Source organism: Marmota monax, unplaced genomic scaffold (genome assembly GCF_021218885.2).
Source record: "Marmota monax isolate L192 unplaced genomic scaffold, Marmota_monax_Labrador192_F-V1.1 WCK01_AAM20220418_F8-fsc00101, whole genome shotgun sequence".
In the NCBI taxonomy this organism is placed as follows: Eukaryota; Metazoa; Chordata; class Mammalia; order Rodentia; family Sciuridae; genus Marmota; species Marmota monax.
Window position 1 is genome coordinate 5,974,450 of NW_026692786.1, and position 16,251 is coordinate 5,990,700.

At 48.9% G+C, this 16,251-nt stretch overlaps 1 long non-coding RNA gene across 4 annotated transcripts in view; it reads left to right on the forward strand.

Moving 5' to 3' along the window:
* Positions 1-16,251, forward strand: part of LOC124095069 (uncharacterized) — a 154,302-nt gene that overhangs the window by 96,848 nt on the left and 41,203 nt on the right. Inside the window, exon 2 of one of the 4 annotated variants that reach the window (XR_009227069.1) lies at positions 1,284-1,382. The exons of 2 other annotated variants lie outside the window; for them this stretch is intronic. This is a non-coding gene — a long non-coding RNA (uncharacterized LOC124095069). One more of the 4 variants, XR_006852411.2, reaches the window with a different exon arrangement.

The window sequence follows — 16,251 nt, forward strand, 5'->3', positions numbered from 1 at the left end:
CTTTGCTAGCTTAGCTTTTTCATTTCATTTCCTGATAGGGTTGAGGGTGGGAGGTGATAGGCGAGTGTGAGCCACAGTTGGGGAGGTGGGTGCTGTTTGTCAGAATATCTAGAATGGGTTTTAAGGCCAGCCTGCCCCTGGGGAATGGGAGTTGGTGTAGCATTTTCCAAAGTGGGTTTCATTGAATCCTGGTTTGAAAACATGCTCTAAGGAAAGGTGTTCCAAGGTCATTTAAGTTTGGGAAACACCACATGTGATGGATCTCTATGATGACTGATAGAATCATGTGGTGAGGGCTCAAGAGGTCCTGTGCTTGACCCTTGTTCAACTGGATTCAATCCCCTCTCTCATATTTTCTTGATGACATAATCACACCAACACCTCCTGCCCATCTTGGGCATGTATGAGAATCTTCTGCAGAGGTTGGAGCTCTAAGGTAGAGATGTTGAGAAAGACTTTCCCAGGTTTCCTGTTACCAGGCAGGGCCTAGTGATGCAAACAGTGGTAATCTCTGAGGGCCTACAGTACCCTGTTCTATGCATGATGACATGGGACATCTGGCAAGTATCCCCCATAAACCTCCAGGGAGCTCATACTCCATGGGCTTCTTTATTCCAACCTGGGAAATAGAAACATTGGAGCCAGAGGTAGGTGGTTGTGTCAGTCAGCTTGCTGTACTATAATAAATACCCTGAGACAACTAACTTGTAAAGAAAAATTTTATCTAAGTTTATAGTTTTGGAGGTTCCAGTTCTTGATTGATTTGCCCTGTTGCCTTTGAGCCTGTGAAGAAGCAGCATATCATGGTGGGAACATGTGGTAGAACAAAACTACTCACCTCATGGCTAGGGAGCAAAAGAGTGAGTGGGGCCTGAGGTGCCACAACCCTCTTCAAGAGCATGCCCTCAGTGTCTTAAAGAACTCCCACTCTGCCTCATCTTTTACAGGCTGAATGCTTCCCAACAGCACCTCCCTGGAGAGCAAGACTTTTTAACATATGAACTTTTGTGGGACATTTATCCAAATTATAGGAAGGATGTGGGAGCCCCTCACAATGAATCTGGATGGAGTAGGGAAGCCATGCAGTCTTTTGGGGTAGGGTGAGCTATACCATGGGGTAATAGGGTGAAATTCCTATGGCCCTGCCCCTGTGGGTGGCCTTTGTCCCCTGCTGACTCCTTCCTGTGCTCAGCACCATCTCAGTCCCAGCCTTCATGCTCACATACGTCCAGAATGCCCCCTGAATAATGCTTTGCTGACTCACATCTACCCTCTCACTGCAGGCTACCACGAACATCTGCTATACACCATCTCACGCTCTCCTGCCAACACCCTCATTTTCTTCTTGGGAACTACCTCTACTCTGAGCCAGTGTGATTCAGGTGGGTGTAACCTCTCCATCTGGGTCCAGAGTGGACCCAGGATCCAGCTCTCACCAGTCAGTGTTCTACTTCTCTAGCCACCATGATTGGCTCAAAAATGAGCATGTTGCCCGAAATGGGCCAATGAGAGAGGCTGTTTCCAGCTATGTTCCCCAAGAAGACCCAGAGGGGAAAATCTCAACGCAAGGAATTGACTTTGGAGTTGATCTCAAGATGCAGTGTCAGGGAAGAGGAAGAGTGAAACAGCGATGGGAAAGAAGCTGGTAAGGAGATGACGACACTGGGCAGCGGAGGCTCTGCCTGGCTGAGCCCCTCTGGGAGCTGCTGCAGAATGCAACTCAGAGAGGCTGCAGGGCCAGGAAGCTGGGTATTTGTCCACTGACTTCTGTTCATTGTTGGTTGAGGACTGCACCTAGAGAAATGAATGCTAGTGCCCTTCTGTATTGTTCTCTGAGCACTGGTCTAGTTTGTTCCTATAATCAGAAACAGCTTTTTGGAAGATATGCATTGGCTAGATGGTGAACGCTGGCTGAGTGAGGGATAGGGGCCGGGCCGCACCAGTGTCCCAGGTTTCTGCTGACCTCTCATGCTTTTCTACCCTGATGCTCTTGGCACAATACCTGTCTTTCCAGCATCTGCCATACATGGTCTGCTTGACTGTCCTTATTTTCTGCAATGCTATGACTTTGTCTCCCTTCTGTATTTTCAGGGTGCATTCTGGATTTCTCTCTCCCACCTCCTCTACCAAGTTAAATTTCTATGTTTCACTGTCCCTGAAGATTGTGCACCACATGAGAAGTGTGTCTTTAACAGTGGGGTTCAGGGGTAGAGTGGGGGCTTGCTTTGGGCCCCAGATCCCCCTGGTGGGTGGTGGTCTTCAGCACATCCTGGAAGATGTCAATAGGTAGACTTCCTTTCTTGCTTCCTTGAGTCAGGGGACATGCATCACTGAGTAAGAGTAAATGGAGATAATGGAGCTGTTTACACAGTAAGTGATATTGTTGTTTTATTTTGTGCTGCATTTTGCCCTAACTCTAGAAAACACAGTGCTGAAAAAATAGAAATTACAGTCTCCCTTGCGTCTTGGATTTTTGCTAAAGATTAAAAATGTTACTTCTCTAATCTGCTTCTGAAATTGCTTTGGAAATGCCATCATCAAGACCAAAATGCACCAGGCAGTAGTTAGAAAAGCAAATAATACTCACTCCTCATTTGCCTAAAACCGTCACTCGATTGTGCAATCTGTGAATAGCACCCAGTCTATCCCCTGAGTCCTGTGTGCATTTGGGAAATTAATTATGACTCTCTTATAAGCATCATAAAAGTGATGCACACGGCCATCAGTTTGCTCCATTTCTGCAGGCTGGAGCTATTAAGGCTGTGAGAGGCTTTGTAAGCAGTGACCTGGCTTTGTATGCTGTGAGGGGGAGGGGTGGGCACAGGCAGAGGAAACTCGGGTGGGCTGGGGGCTTTGAAAGGATCCCAGGAGGCAGGACAGAGGGAGGTGATGGACTGTCCTGTGAGCACCTGCTCTGTAGCCTGAGAGCACAGGGCAAGTGTCCTGGCTAGCTGTACAGTAGATATGCGACTTGGGGCAAGTTTCTTTGCCTTCCTGAGTCTCAGTTTCTTCGTCTGTAAGGCAGACATGGTTACAGCACCTTCATCATCAAGCTGTTCTGAGGGTTCAAAGGGCAGGTTCAGCAGAACACTTGCAGGTAATGAGTGTGGCTGCTGTGACTGTTACTGAAGGCAGAAACCACTGGTAAATCAGGGAGGGGCAATAGGATCTCATGGGGTGCCATAGACAATCAGGCCTTGGCCCCAGAGAGCCTCATTGCTGACAGTTCTTTCAGAACAGGCCATTGTTACTGTCTTGGAGAGCCTGAGCCTGTGTCTCCCACTCAGATGCATCCACATGTGGACTTTCCCATCTCAGAACCCTTGCCCACACTGGCTCTGCTCTCTGGATTGTATCTTTTTTTTTTTTTTTCTGGCAGACTGGGCTCCGTGTCAAAAATCTTACCCATCTGCATTAGTCAGCTTTCAGTCACTATGATGAAATACTTGAGCTAATTAACTTATTAAGGAAAAAGGTTTATTTTGGCTCACAGTTTCAGTGATTTCAGTTCATAGTCACTTGGCCCCATTACCTTGGACCCATGGTATCCCAGTCCATCATGGCAGGAGTGTGGGGTAGAGAAGGCCTATTTACATCTGATGCTAAGAAGCAAAAAGACAGAGGGGGAAGAGACCAGTGTTCCAATATCTCCCAATAACATAACTTCCCCCACTAGGTCCCATTTCCAAAGGTTTCACTACTTCCTAATTGAGTTGCAGGCTGGGGACCAAGCCTTCAACTCAAGGACCTCTGTGCAACATGCAAGATCCATACTATAGCCCCATCATTCAAGACCATGTGCAGATGTTACCTTCTAAGAAGCACTGAGCTTGGAAGTTAGTATCCTGGGATCTGGAGCCAGAATGCCTAGCTTCCAATCCAGGTCCTATCACTTACTGACTGTGTGACCTTGGACAAGCCACTTAGCCTCTGTGTGCTTCTGCTTTTTTTAGTTTTAAAATAAGGATAATAATAATAACAACCACTTTGTAAGGTTGTGTAAGATAGAATAAGCTAACACATGTACTTAAGTCAGTGTCTGGCACTGAGACACTTTATAGTACTAATGTGACAATATATCTCTTAGAAAATGTCTTTCTAAGTGTCCACGTGTGCCTGGTCCAACCTCCGGCCTCCCCTTGCTGGCTCCTATCCCCCTGTGCAGGGGACACCACTTCCTGTTCCATCAGACACAGCTCAGAGGCAGCTACAGCAGCTGCCCCTGGGAAGCCTTCCCTGCCCCCCAGTCCTCAGTGCCACCTGCTGTGCTGGGAGTGGTGTGGCAAGGGGATGCCTGCTAAGGGGCCAAGAGGATGAGCGGGGCTAGACAGGGGGTCTGCGGGGACCTGAACAGCAGCTTGGGCCTAGGGTTTCTTGACCTTCTGGACTGGACAATTCTTCATTGTGGGTGTGGTCTTGAATGTTGTAAGACACTTACCAGCCTCCCTGATCTCACCCACTAGATGCCAGGAATATTCCCCTAGTTGTGACAACAAAAATGTCTCCAGACATTGCCAAATGTCCCCTGGCTGAGAGCCATGAGCAAACAGAGGGACAGGAAGGCTCAGGGGTGGGGGAGCAGGTGTTCCAGGCAAGAGAGCCTCTGGCTCTCAGAAGAGCCCCAAGAAGGGCCAGTGTGGCTGGAAAGAGTGAAGTGGGTATAGTGTGAGGCACAACAGTGACTGGGCAGGGATCTGGGTCTACAGTGGCCCAAGTGCCCTGAGGCCCCACCAGCAGCTCCTGGCAGCTGTTCTGGAAGATAAAGGAGAGTCTCCTGTAAGCTTCAAAGCATTTCCTTGGGAATCAGGGCTGGGAGTAATGGGTGAGGGGAGGCAGGAGGTGGGCCAACTACTCAGACTGAACTGGGAAGGCTAGTCCTTGGTCTTCAGGGGCTGCCAAGGATGGGTGAGAGTTATGGTTTGAATAAGAGTTATGGTATGTCATGGTTTGAACAAAAGTTCCTGTAGGAATGCAGGAATATTCGGAAGTGCAAAGGTTAGATTACGAGCACTGTGACCTAATCAGTCCATCCTAGTTTGAATGGACAGAGTGGTGACTGTAGGCAGATGGAACATGGCTAGAGGAGGTGGGCCACTGGGGTGTGCCCTGAATGGGTTCATCTTCCCTGCCTTCCCTGCCCCTCTCTGCTTCCTGGCTGCCAGAAGTGAGCAGCACTCCTCCTCCACACACATCTGCCATGATGTTCTGCCTCACCTTGGGCCCAGAGCAATGAAGTCAGCTGACCACGGACTAAATCTCTGAAACTACAAGCAAAATAAACTTTCCTTCTCTAAGTTGTATTGGTCACAATGACAAAAAGCTCACTAACACAGTAGAGGAAGAAGAGGCCTGATGGTGTTTGTGGGGAGCTGGGCAGGGGGTATTCTAAAGGCTGTAAACACCAGAGTCCAAGGGCACATTGCAGGAATCTGGACAGACCAGTGACTCTTTGTTCCCTCCTTGAGGGTGCTATGGGCTGATGTTTGTGCCCCCCTCAAAACTGCATGTTGAAATTCTAACCCCCTCGGTGATAGATTTAGGTGGTGGGGCCCTTTGAGAGGTGACTGGATTATGTGGGTGGGGCTCTTATGAAGGGGACCATGCCCTTACAAGAGATCTCTGAACTGTCTCAGCTCTTCAGCCATGTAAAGACTTAGAAAATGGCCCTCTATGAGCCCACCTCAGCTTTCACACACAAGGGGCCTGGAGGCTGCACTGGCCACTCTGTGTTGGGTGTTCCCCCAAGTGTGATTAGTAAAGTAACAGGAGACAGCAATGCTTCATGTTGAAGAGTGACTGCGGTGGGTTGGGAGATGTCAGAGCAGGAGGCCTCCCAGCTGCACCTGCCCACTCTCCAAGGTTGCAGTCTGGCCAGAGGTGGTGGGAGAAACATCAGCCCTTTTGACCAGGTGTGACCTCTCGGGGATGATGATGGCTCTGTTTTCAGAACATGGGAAGTCCAGTTGCAGGTAAAGTACCCGGGCAAGGCCTGGCCAGGGTAGGGGCTAGGTGGGCGTTGGTGGTGTTGCTGGTGAGGATTAGAGGCTGGCTTCTAGTTAGCTGAGTTGGAGGAGCAAAGTGGCAGGAGCCAGAAACGAAGCATGAGCAAGCAGGGAGTGGAGGCCTCAGGACACAGGGCTGTGAGCTAGCACTCAGATCTGGGTTCAGATCCTGGCTCTGTCATCTCCTCCTTCATGAGTTTGGGTCAGGGGTATATCCTCTGATCTCAAAAATGGCAGTCAGTGTCCTTTGCAGCATCTGTCTTATGTGTCATCAGGAGACTGAGATAGTGTTAAAAAGTAAGCTGGTTATAGGGCCTGTCTGCCAGTTAGCAGAGAGGAGGGAGCAGGGAGGCCTTCAAAGGCTGCCTGGGAGAGAGGCTATGCAGAAGCAGGCTCAGGATGTGATGGCTCAGGATGTGATGGCAGGTGCTCCAGGCAGGAGGCTGAGCGAGGTGAGAGGTGAGTGCATAGTGTGTATCTATGGGGGTGTGGGCATGACTGTGCCCATGAAGAAAAGTTGAAGTGTAGAGTGCACACTCAATTTCAGGGGAGGGAAGGAAGAGCCCTTCCTTTGCTGGCTCTTGGGTAGGAGAGTGGAAGTTCTGGGTAGTCCCAGGGATGTGTCCATGGGATGCTGGGTACACGCCACCTTCACTGGACTGGGAGGGCTCATGATATAAACCTCTACATTGGGCTCTTCCAGTGGTTCAAGAGAAAGTCTAGTGTGTGTGTAAAAATTTAATTCTGAAGATGAATTCCAATAATTAAAAATAAACATACAGGACAAAAGTCATGCTTTTTCAGGCTGAATCTGGCTCTTTGCTGCCTGATAGTTTACAAGGATGTGGGGCTGGTCATGGCCAGGGCAGCAGGGGCTTGAGTGCAGCCTTCTGTCTGAAAAAGGCTTTCTTGTGGGGTGTCTTCCTTGCCTGCAGCTTGGTGGTTGGTGCATGTTCTAGGGACAGGCCACTAGGTTGGCCTGGGGTGTGGGACTCTCCATGAGGTGGTCATTTCTGGCTCTAGCCAGCCAAGATCATAGGTTTCAACTTCTTCTCTCCAGTGAGGGGCTGGGGCCAACATACCCTGATTGAGGAGGGAACCTCCATGAGCGGCATGGTGCTTCTGAGCCGGCACCCCACAGTCCCCATTGTCTTGACCTCACACTGCTCAGGGATCGCACCCCAACCTAAGCTTAGCGACTGCCCAGCTCATTGCCAGTAAGATGTCAGAACTTCCAGCCTGTGCCTTCTCTGGAACTTTAAAAATAAGGTCAAGAGAGCGGCCATGCCACAGAATACCTCTCTGGTGGTTCCTTATCATGCCTCCATCCTTCAAATTATGGCCTCTACTTGTCCTAAGGTGCTCTGGCTCCAGGATTAGCCAGCTTCCTCCCCGGCCCACATCAGAGGGAAGCACCCTGAGCACTGCTCTCCTGAGGTCCCAGACCTGGGAGGCAGCTGCTCAGCCACACCACCACTAAGGCTCTCCCTTGCTCTGACAGTGTGTTCCTGGGCACTAGATCAATATTTGCGGGGGACCAGGGAACCCCACCTTTCTTTCATAGTGGGGCAGAGGCTTTCTGCTTCCAACTTCTTAATGAATCTAGCGTTTCTGCAGGCATCAGGAGGAATAATGAGTTTGAGGATTTATAAAGGAGTGACGAAAAACAACAACAACAACAACAAATGGTGCGGGTGCCCCCCACTTCCCCCATGATGGAGGAAGCCAGCTACTGCAGCTCCTTTCCTGCTTTTGGAGAGCACAGCAGAAAACCAAATCCATACATTATGGATGGAAATACCATTAATTTGAGAGGAAATTGAGACCAGATATTAGAAGAATATATGATGGTTTTTATATGAGGGATAGAAAATCATTAGGGCTGACATTCATAATTCCCCTAATGCCGCGTGTCCTATGAGTTACGAGCTGGCTGGAGCCCTAGCCCTCTGCCTCCGCTCCAGCCGCCTGCTGCATGGCCTGCCTGCCGGCCACTGCTCAGGGTGTATCTGCACTTCCACCATCAACCTCCATTATCGGAGGTTTATAACTCGGTCATTAAATCTGGCTCCAGGGCTGGGACTTGGCATCTGAGGTCTCAATCTGATGATGTCCAATGTCCTTCCATCTAGGGACTTAAAAAGTGGATTTATTGACTGAAAAGACACCAAATATGTTCTGAGGGGCAGAGAGGTCCACATATTCTTGAGTCTATGTGAGGGTGTGAGTGTGCATTAAATGTCAGTGTGTATATGCATGTATCATTGTGTACATGTGTGATCATGTGTGTATGTATTCACTTTAGAGAATTGTGGTATATGTGCGTGTGTGTGAGCAGGTGGGTGTGTCTGTGTGTGTGAATGTGTGCACATGTGTGAAAGAGTATGCATGTGAGTTGCATCTGTGCAAGCATACAAATATGTAAGTGTGCGTGTGATCTTCTGTGTGGGTGTTCATATATAAGCATGTGTGTGTGAGAGACCATGTACATGTATGTGGATTGTGCATGTGTGTGAGCAAATGAGTGGGTGAGCATAGGTGTGTGAGTGTGTGTGTGTGTGATATGCTCATGCATGTTACAGTGGTTGTCACTGGGGATAGATTTTTAATATTCTCATGGCTATTTCGGTGAAAAGGCAGTGCACCGGTTCCAGGAGTCTTTCTTTATTCGGGAAAGAGGATGCCCCCGGACTTTGGGAGCTGCCAGCTCCTGGTGGAGGTCTTAGAATCACAGCTCATGCTGTGCTAAACATGCTGGACTCATTCTGTCCTTGAACTCCAAGGTTAGGACTCTGAGCCCATCAGATCCCCTATTATCTGAAGTTTGAAGGAAAGGAAGCCAAAATTCGGAGAGGTCAAGCCATTTACTCATGGCCCCACAGCAGTGCAGCGTGGGAGCCAGGGTTGCATAGGCTCAGCACCCATGCCATGGACCATGCTCTACAGCATTCTGAGTTTGAAAGGCCCCCAGTGCCTTATGACCATCTTGTGAATGGGAAAACTGCACCTGATGGAAGATCCTGGGCTGGTGAAGTTTCTTGGTGAGATTGGCGTCACCTGCCTCCTCTGTCCCTTTCCCGGCTGTGCTGGTGGGTGGAAACAGGAAGTCAAGGGTATTAGAGGGAACACCTGGGCTCCCCAACAGCAGCAGAGCCCAGACATACAAGCAGAGCTGCATGATCCGGGGACTTCTGAGCCCCAGGGACAGCTGGGACCAGGTTTGGGGTGGTCTTAGGCCTCAAGTTCCCTGCTTGCTCCTCTTCCTTCCCCCTCTTCCTCACCTATCCCTCCTCTGAGAGCTTTTGATGACATAGTTCAGAAGGGTCACATGGCTTCTCTTCCCTAGTTTCAGTGAGAACAACTTTAGGAAAGAAGTCTAATTGGTCTGATTCAGGTCACGTGGCTTCAAGGGTCGATGATGGGAAGCCCTAAAATGAACCCTTCATTTGGAGGGATCAAGATGGGGGATGTGAGCAGATCAAATGGAAATGGCAGCCCCGGGGCATGCATGTTCCTTCAGAGCAAATGCAGGCCTGTAAGACTACACATGTAGCTTCAGGCACACATGGCCACAGTTGCAGGATCCTGCCTGTCCCACCCTGCAAGCAGGGAACCTGGACTTTCTCAGTTTTTCAATCAGTTGTCTAGGGAGGGAAGGCCGGACATAGGAAAGGAGGAGGGACAGAGCGGGGAAGGTGCTGGGAAGAGAGGGTCCCTAATGTAGAGGGACTGGACAATTTTTTATGGAAAGAGAAGTGAGGCCTGGATTTGTGAGTCATGGGACAAGAGAAAGGAGGCCTGCACAGGCCAGGGTTGATGGGCTGCCACCCGCAAGCTATAGTGTCCCCACAATGGTGTGGTATCTTCTGGGAACATGCTTGAATGTCTGTTGGGTTTTTCCTCATGGAATTGGCTTTTGGTGATAGAGAAATGACTGGGAAGGCTACCAATCTGATGCTGGCTGTCCTTGTATCCCAGGGATGGTGGGGGAGGCCCAGAGACAATTAAGATTGGGCTGAGGTCACTCAGTGGTGAATACTCCAGTGGGTTCAGAAAGAGGATATTCTGACTCCAGCCTGTGCCCCTGCCCTCCATGGTGGCTCAGAGCTTCCCCTGGCTCTGGCTGTCCTGAACGAAGATCCCAGGTTTTGCTCAGCACCTGTTCTGCTGCTCACCAGGGCAGGACAGGGATGTCACCATGGGATGCCATTGACTCTTGCAGATGGGTCTCTCCTTCTTTGGGTCACATTGGCTAGGACTTTTACAATCAAAGATATCTAGAAAAGTTGCTCACCATATAGCTTCTTTGGAAAGCTACAGAGTATGAGGATCCTGAGAATTCCTGCAAATCAAGGTTTTGTTAGAGCTTGGACCCAGGAAGCCAGGCATGCGGCCCTCCTGCCCTGCCACAGGTGGAGGTTTCTGTGGCCCAGAGCTGGGGTCTTCTGCCAGAGATGAGAGCTGGGCCTGCCACAGAAACCCAACATGTGCAAACATGCATGTGTGTGGGAGAGAGAGAGAGGGGGAGGATAAAAGGCGATTTGTTGGATTAGAAACCGAAATGCCAAATGTAAGCTTATAGGGGTTTAGCTACCTTTTAATGTAATTGTGAGACAAGAAATTAAATGTTTGCTGTTCGCAGGCTGGGCCAGGAGTGAAAACCTAATCCAATACAAATGTCTGTTTCCTCTGCTCTGGGTTCTCTTTCTGTGAGAGTGGCCAGCAGATCCACCTGGGGCTGCGTTCTGAGGCAGAACCTGGCCACATTCAGAGGATCAGCGTACCTGTACCGAGCTCCTACTGTGTACAAGACCCTGCTGGTCCGTGAGTGTAGGGGGCTCAGTGGAGAGCAAGGCACTTCCCTTTGACCATCACCAACACCTAACAAGATTCTGTGGGGAACTCACTCCCTGGGGAGTGTCTCACGCTCTCCACCATTGCCTTGTCCATCTTGGTGTATGGTTGTGGTGTGTGTGGAGGCCTTTGGTCCCCTTTCTTTGTAAGATCTTGCTCTCCATGAGCCAGTGAATCAGGGAAGGCTGCAGGGTCAGGAGGATTTGTTGAGGAGAAGGGATGCTCCAGCAGCCCTCAGCAGGGATGCCCAGGGAGGAAGAAACTGATCGTGTGCGAGCTGAAGTCATGTGCTCCTTCACAGGTGGTTTACTGAGAGTTCTTGGCCCGGCCCAGTGTTCTGTAAGGCTCACTGTCCTGCAGAGATTTTGAAGAGTTCATGGACAATTTTGTCACTGCCTGACATGAGCCAAGAGCCAGGGGATACTGGCACCTGGACTGGAAGGTGAGCCTTGAAGCTATCCCACCCCATGAATTAATTAGAAGGTTGGGGACTCTCATTCACTGGAACATTTTGGGGCAATGTAGGTACCTGTCCTGAAGGCTTAGGGCCAAGGGGCAAGAACTCTGAGGACGGGAAGAGTGGACAATCCCACTCACTGATACATCTCCACTAGTCTCCTCTCCAAGTGTTCAGGGAGTGGAGTAGAGTGGAGTGGAGGCTTGGCAAGGCCCACTGTGGAATTCTCAGTCAGGACTAATGAGGCATTGCCTCTAGCCGGAACGACCTGAGCCCAGCCAACAGGTTGTGACAGTTGGGATGACTTTGGATTAAGGGTGGAGGTTAGCCCAAGTCTTAGCTACCTTGTTTTCTGGTGCCCTCGAGGGATCATGGACAATCTCAGGGGTTTCTCTTTTGGTCCTGCCTCAGAGGCACTTCTAGCTCTTCCCTGTCCTGGGCAGTCTGTATACAGCCCACTTGGTGACCCAAGCTGCATGCCAGCCTTCACTTGCTCCTGGACAGCCTTGAATTGCGTGGGTGTGCCTTTTGTCCTCTGGGAGAGCACAGGCTCACACATATCTTTCTGAGAAGCACCAGTCCTGAGAGGTACTCTTGGGGCAAAAAGAATTTTACAATCGAAGAAGTTTAGGAAAAACTGCTTACCATATCTAGTGGGTTGAATTGTGTCTCCACAAGAGATACAGAAGTCCTGATTCCCAGTACCCACGAGTGGGAACATTTTTGGAAATGGTCTTTGCAGACAACATTGAGCTAAGGAGTTCAAGATGAGATCATTCTGGAGTTAGGATTGGTCCTAAATTCAACAACTGGTGTCATAAGAGAAAGCAGAAAGAGATTTGACATACCTAGAGAAGGTGGCAGTGTGAAGATGGAGGCAGAGATTGGGGTGATGCTACCCTGAGCCCAGGCCTGCCTGCAGCCATCAGAAGCAGAAGAGGCAGGAAGGGTCCTGCTTTTTAAAGCACTCCCAGAAGGAGTGCAGCCTGGCAAACACCTTATTTTGTACTTCTGGCCTCCAGAATCATGAGAGGATAAATTTCTATTGTTTCAAGTGACCCCATGTGAGGTACTTTGTCTCTGCAGCTCCAGGAAACTGATTTACCATACATCTTCTTTTCAGATGTAGAGTAATAAATATACTAAAGATCAGACAAGTGCTGTCATAAGGGTGGGACTGTCTAAGCCAAGTGTCCGAGATTTACATCTCCCCAGAAAGCAGAGCCCTAGACAATGGCTTGTGTGCAGGTGATCGATTTGAGGGATGTGGTACCAGGAACAGGAGTGTGCTACTATGAAAGGTGAAGAGGGGAGGAGGGAAATAGTTGTGGTCACTCAGGGCTCTTTTTCCTGTGGACTCTCTAGGCGCTGAATAGAATGCAAATCAGAATTGGTCACCTGAGACAGGAAAAGAGGAAAGAATTTATCTGCTCTTTGCTAGGTGCTCATTGTCCATCAATCAGGAGTTGCTTGGGGTGTTAAATCCCTTGAAGCTCCAAAGATGAACATGCATGAGAATGGCCAGGAGGCGTCCTTTCCTGGGCAGAAGTAGAGGGTTCCATAGCAGAGAAGTAGTGATGAGGAGGACTGTGGAGGGAGGAAGGTACTGCCAGCAACTCCTGCCTGCAGCTGGTTTCTTTTCCAACAGTAGAACAAAAAGACCAGCTGTGACTGGCAAAGGATAATGTCCACCCCAGTAAGGTTGCTTCCACCTCTTGGAGCCTGGACATCTTTTTTTCTTGTTAATATACATTGAAACCCTAAGGCATGTGGGGTCAACAGAAAATGCCACTGGGACCTCAGGGAAACTGCATAAAATCAAAAACATGGTCTTTTTTTGTGGCATCTATAACACCTCATTCACTCATTCACTCAGGCATTTGTTAATTCAGCAAATTTTCTTCTAGTGACTTCTATGGGCCAGACTCCAGGCCAGTGCAGCAGGACTGAGGCAAACAGCACGCTTCTTTGGTCTATTCTTGGAGAGGTTCATAGTCTGGGAAAATGCCCCCCCCCATTTTTCTGCAAAGGAAAAGACATTTAATATTTCTAGCACAGTGGGTCATATAGTCTCCACTGGTATAGCCTGGAAGCAGCCACAGACCATGTATAAATGAATGGGAGTGGTTGTATTCCAATAAACTTTATTTACCAAACAAGGGACAGGCCAGATTTGGTCCTTGAGCCATAGCTTGCAGATCTGTGACATATCGACCAGTTTTTGAAGGAATAATAGGAATTTGCTGGTTGGAAAAGTAGGTGAAAGTCATTCCAGACAGGTAACTGCCTGAGTAAGCACCTGGCATGAGTGATTCAGAAGAAAAGTTTACATAAATTGTGGAGGAAGGAAAGTTGAATGTTCCTAGAAGAAAGTAACATCCACCACTAATGAAATTCAAGGCAAGATTTTTCAGAAAATAATTTCAGATGAGAAAAACAGGCAATTTTAAAAGAAGATAGCGCCTTCTTTTTGTGTTGGGAATCTCCTCCCTAGAGCCCTTAGATGGTCTAGATGACCTGCCCAGGGCTGGTGTGGGCAGGACTCTCAGAACTCCGCCTCTGCCTCATAGAACCCACCCTGTTGCCCAGCTCAATCTCCTGCATGATGGGTCATAGCTATTCAGGCTGGTATTAGCCAGAGCCCTGCTGGGCCCCTGGAACTGGGATGGTCCAGATTCTATGCCACAATTCTGGACATGTGGGGCCAGTTGGGGGAGCATTTCCTAGAGAGCATCAGCCTTGTTGGAAGGGGGAAAGCTGCAGGGTCTCCAGCCCATGCCTCATGCCCACTGAGCATGCTTCCTTCACACGTAGGAGCTTGGCACCAGACCAGCAGTTAAGGGCCAGGAGCTCTCCACTGACCCCATGAAGAATATGGTTAGCATTTCCACCATTCATCAGGGAACGAGCTCTGCTAGCCAAGAGGTTTCAGATGCCTGGTTCCCTGCCCTTAGCTATGTGCTGGCACCATGGTCTGTGGGGTAGGGAGCTCCTTGTCTTTGAATCGACAGTTCCTGAGTTTTGAATTACAGTCCTCACCATCTACCAAGACCTTCCCCTCTCTACTCTCCGCACAGCAAAGAAGTTGGATCAGAGTATGTTCAGGGACAAAATATCTTTGTTTTTCCTCTGTTCTCACACCACAACCAACACCAACACCAACACTAGATGTGTGTAGGATTTTCCCCAAATAACAAAGAAAACAATCAATTCTACAGCAGACACCAACACTGTTTACCTGCAGATAGTGTCCACTTCCAGTCAGGGCTCAGATCCTAAGATTGGTCCCCTCTACTTCAGATGCCAGCTGCAGGCCCCGGGTTATTTTTACCTATGTGTTTGATGGACTTTGATTTCTAAAACCCCTTTCTTAGGCTTGATTGATTTGCTTGAGTGGCTCACAGAACTCAGGGAAACACTTACTTACATTTACCAGTTTATTAAAAGGGGTATTACAAAAGATATAGATGAAGAGCTATATAAGGTGAGGAATGGGGGAAGGGATGCATACTTGTGTGTCCTCTCTGGATGATGCACCATCCTGCAACAACCTGCACATGTTCAGCTGTCTGGAAGTTCATTGCACCCTGTCCTTTTGGATCTTCATGGATTCTTCATTGAATAGACATGATTGTTAATAGGCTGGGGTGGGAAAACTCAGCAAGGGCTATCTGTCCAGAAAACTTCTTGGTCTTGCCATGCAGCATGGGTACAAGACAAGATCCTCTGGGAATGAAGTGGGTAATATGATCTACTGTCAGATAAAGGGAGGCCAGAGAATGTCTTCATGGCCAACTACTAGATCTACTGTCAGATAAAGGGAGAACAGAGAATGTCTTTATGGCCAAGCTGGAAGAAGATTAGAATTTCTATGATCTGTCTTAGGGAAGAGAAATTCTAGTTTCTATGGCCTTCCTTCAGGAGAGAGTTATGAACTAGGAACTGTGGATAAAAAAAAGGTATATATATCTAAAATCATAGAGGATGAGAATAATGAAAGGGGAAGGTCAGTGTTAATTGCCACAAAAAAGTCTTGAAGGCAAGCAAACACCAAACCTCTGTAGCAAGCAACTGTAAACATGTATTTCTGCCCATGAGTGGGTTAGCTGGTAGCTCTGCTGACCTGAACCTGGCTTGGCAAGACTCACGTGCATGTGATCACTTGCAGGTTGATTAGTGGTTTCAATGACCGTCTTTCATGTCTGGGCCTGCAGCTAGACCTATGGGACCAACCGGACTCTGCTCCATGTGACTCCTCCTCCAGTAGCTGGGCCAGCCTTGTTCTGCTGGTAAAGAAAGAAGAGCCAATGGGAATGACAACCTGGCCTCAGAAGGACACATCTTTATTTCCATTGCATTCTGCTGGTCAGTGTAGATCACAAGGTCAGGCTAGAGAGGTAGACACCATTTCTTCATAGGAGTCACTGTGCAGTCACTATGCAAGAGGTCTGGAGGCAGAGAAAATTGTGGACAATTTTGCAGTCAGTATACCACAGTGGGCTTCCCAGCATGGAGCAGAACCCGAGGACATAAGGCTCTATGGGCAGGATGGACAGAATCTTCCCTTTGTCCTCATTCTTCCCAATAGACCTTCCTGCTAGGCCTGTCTGCAAAACCCATCAAAGCACATTCTTGGCAGGCCCCAGCCTGATGTCAGATTCCTCCTAGGAAGCCTTCGTATCTCTTCCCCCGATCAGACCCAAGAGTCTTCTGGAAAAGAGAAGCTGGTGGGAGGTTCAGTCCACTTCCTCACTCTCTCTCCATTCCCTTCCCTGAGGGGTCAACCCCTGGAAGTTTTTTTGATGCCTTAGCTTCCCATCCAGACTGCAGTAAGTTTTATAAGGCAAATAAGGCTCTGCCACACCTGCCCGAAGAGTCAACCGTTCATGGAGCACTTACTTTGTACTAGGCACGGATGAGTGCTCTATGTACAGTATT